Source organism: Ctenocephalides felis, unplaced genomic scaffold (assembly GCF_003426905.1).
Source record: "Ctenocephalides felis isolate EL2017-DRISC unplaced genomic scaffold, ASM342690v1 CF-g0.4_SCAFFOLD_00272, whole genome shotgun sequence".
NCBI lineage: Eukaryota > Metazoa > Arthropoda > Insecta > Siphonaptera > Pulicidae > Ctenocephalides > Ctenocephalides felis.
Genome location: NW_020536426.1, coordinates 6,750 through 10,000, shown reverse-complemented (window position 1 = coordinate 10,000; position 3,251 = coordinate 6,750). Strand labels below are relative to the sequence as shown.

Genomic DNA, 3,251 nt, shown 5'->3' with positions numbered 1-3,251 from the left:
CTCGTTCGTTATCAGAATTAACCAGACAAATCACTCCACCAACTAAGAACGGCCATGCACCACCACCCACCGAATCAAGAAAGAGCTCTCAATCTGTCAATCCTTCCGGTGTCTGGACCTGGTGAGGTTTCCCGTGTTGAGTCAAATTAAGCCGCAGGCTCCACTCCTTGTAGTGCCCTTCCGTCAATTCCTTTAAGTTTCAGCTTTGCAACCATACTTCCCCCGGAACCCAAAAGCTTTGGTTTCCCGGAAGCTGCCCGCCGAGTCATCGGAGGAACTTCGGCGGATCGCTAGCTGGCATCGTTTATGGTTAGAACTAGGGCGGTATCTGATCGCCTTCGAACCTCTAACTTTCGTTCTTGATTGATGAAAACACATTTGGCAAATGCTTTCGCTTCTGTCCGTCTTGCGACGATCCAAGAATTTCACCTCTAACGTCGCAATACGAATGCCCCCAGTTGTCCCTATTAATCATTACCTCGGAATTCCGAAAACCAACAAAATAGAACCGAGGTCCTATTCCATTATTCCATGCACACAATATTCAGGCGAATGAGCCTGCTTTAAGCACTCTAATTTGTTCAAAGTAAACGTACCGGCCCACCTCGACACTCGGTGAAGAGCACCTTGGTAGGATTTTGAGTTGGGCCGCCTTTTTACGGGCTAAGCCCACCGGTAGGACGTCCCACAGACATGCCAGTTGAACACCGCGAGCGGTGAACCGACAGTGTGGGACACAGATTCAACTACGAGCTTTTTAACCGCAACAACTTTAATATACGCTATTAGAGCTGGAATTACCGCGGCTGCTGGCACCAGACTGGCCCTCTAATAGATCCTCGTTAAAGGATTTAAAGTGTACTCATTCCGATTACGGGGCCTCGGATGAGTCCCGTATCGTTATTTTTCGTCACTACCTCCCCGTGCCGGGAGTGGGTAATTTGCGCGCCTGCTGCCTTCCTTGGATGTGGTAGCCGTTTCTCAGGCTCCCTCTCCGGAATCGAACCCTGATTCCCCGTTACCCGTAACAACCATGGTAGTCGCAGAAACTACCATCGACAGTTGATAAGGCAGACATTTGAAAGATGCGTCGCCGGTACTAGACCGTGCGATCGGCACAAAGTTATTCAGAGTCACCAAGTCAAACGGTGAGCAAGGCAAGCCCGCCACCGATTGGTTTTGATCTAATAAAAGCATTCCTTCCATCTCTGGTCGGAACTCTATTTGCATGTATTAGCTCTAGAATTACCACAGTTATCCAAGTAATGTGGGTACGATCTAAGGAACCATAACTGATGTAATGAGCCATTCGCGGTTTCACCTTAATGTGGCTTGCACTGAGACATGCATGGCTTAATCTTTGAGACAAGCATATACTACTGGCAGGATCAACCAGGGTGCTATATATATAATAGCATAGTGCGTAAATGTCCCTCGGCGTCACCCGAGAGACCACACTTTGTATAGAAAAGTTCGATGAATATTTCTAAACAACGAATTTTCTTACATATATATATCTGAGTCGTACGATATTCCCTGGACATGACGAACAGTTTACATCGCGACTTGATATTTTATATATTCTGCGCTTACACAGAGGCTAGACCTTTAACAACCGTCGAAACGGCGGTCCGTACATGAAATTTGCGGTCCGCAGACCCAGTTAATTTCAAACAGTCTCTTTACCCTTCGTTAGATTGAAAACGTCGGGGCGAATTCATTATAAGAATTCATCGTTATAACTAACTTTTATTCTCGCTCGGAGAGTATTGAGTTGATTGCATTTGTATATTTTATTTTCCGCATAAGAGTCTTTGCGTCAACGACACATGCCCGCGGATATGCTGTACAGTATGGTTGAACACTTATAAATAAGGTCCAGAACCCGGCCGTAAACCGACATCCGAACATATACGGCGTATATTATTCTAGACACGGTCTACGACAGTTTGACCTGCAGCGACGGGTCGCCTCGGGTTACCGTGCGAACCATCACCGCGATGGTCTGGACAGGCTATATGGCGGGTCGCAAGAAAATAAATTCTCTAGGACGCGCAACCACTTTAGCAATTTTAGAGCACGTTGTGGTCCAAAAACAAACGTCCTCGCTTTAAAATTGAAATATGAATATTTCACTGTGTGTGAGATTGAAAAATCTGCTTTCGCTGATTTTTCATTTTCTTAAAACAACGCAATGAAGCGAATGTTCAAATTCGCACAATTTGAATAAAATGTGCAGAGTATATAGAATACTAACGCAAGCGTTTACTACAATCGACTTTAAAACACTAGACTTTCATCTAGCGCCCAAAGAATTGATTGAGCTATGCGTTTAAAGTATAATATTCAAAAAGAACGCCGTTTTCACAACGAACTTCGTCATTCGCTCAGGCATCTGGCGATACCGAGCAGATATACATGGCAGTGCTCTCACACAATGCATAAGAGCGCTAAGCGGTTGTAAACTGCGTCACGCTGCTTTTGCACACTGCGCAATATTTTGCGACTAGCTCCGGTCAAACGTTAATGAAACGAATGATCATTGCCAGAAGCTTTTGCCCACAGTATATTATACTATAGGAGCGCACTTGATTACAGCAATAATTTGTCGAGTAATCACAAGATTTCATATTTGTGGTCCGCAGACCCAAATAATTTCAACTCGCTCCGATCAAACGTTCATAAAACGAAAGACCATCGCTGCGAGAAGCTTTGCTAGTTCTGCTATACCACATATATTTGACCGTAGTCAATTTGTAAAATCCTATATTATTAAAATATATAGATTTTATATTTGCGGTCCGCAGACCCAAATAATTTCAACTCGCTCCGATCAAACGTTCATAAAACGAAAGACCATCGCTGCGAGAAGCTTTGCTAGTTCTGCTATATTCACATATATTTGACCGTAGTCAATTTGTAAAATCCTATATTATTAAAATATATAGATTTATATTTGCGGTCCGCAGACCCAAATAATTTCAACTCGCTCCGATCAAACGTTCATAAAACGAAAGACCATCGCTGCGAGAAGCTTTGCTAGTTCTGCTATATTCACATATATTTGACCGTAGTCAATTTGTAAAATTCTATATTATTAAAATATATAGATTTCATATTTGCGGTCCGCAGACCCAAATAATTTCAACTCTCTCTGATCGAACGTTTAAAAACGAATGATCCTACCACCAGTTATCTATAGCCGCAAACCAGCATCCGAATATATACGGGGTATATAATTCTAGATGTGG

At 43.3% G+C, this 3,251-nt stretch overlaps 1 non-coding gene across 1 annotated transcript in view; it reads right to left on the bottom strand.

Annotated features, from left to right (window-relative positions):
* Positions 1-1,399, bottom strand: part of LOC113363101 — a 1,927-nt gene extending 528 nt beyond the window's left edge. The window contains exon 1 of the ribosomal RNA XR_003365862.1: positions 1-1,399. This exon is cut by the window's left edge and continues 528 nt beyond it. This is a non-coding gene — a ribosomal RNA (small subunit ribosomal RNA).
* Positions 1,400-3,251: the final 1,852 nt, after the last annotated feature.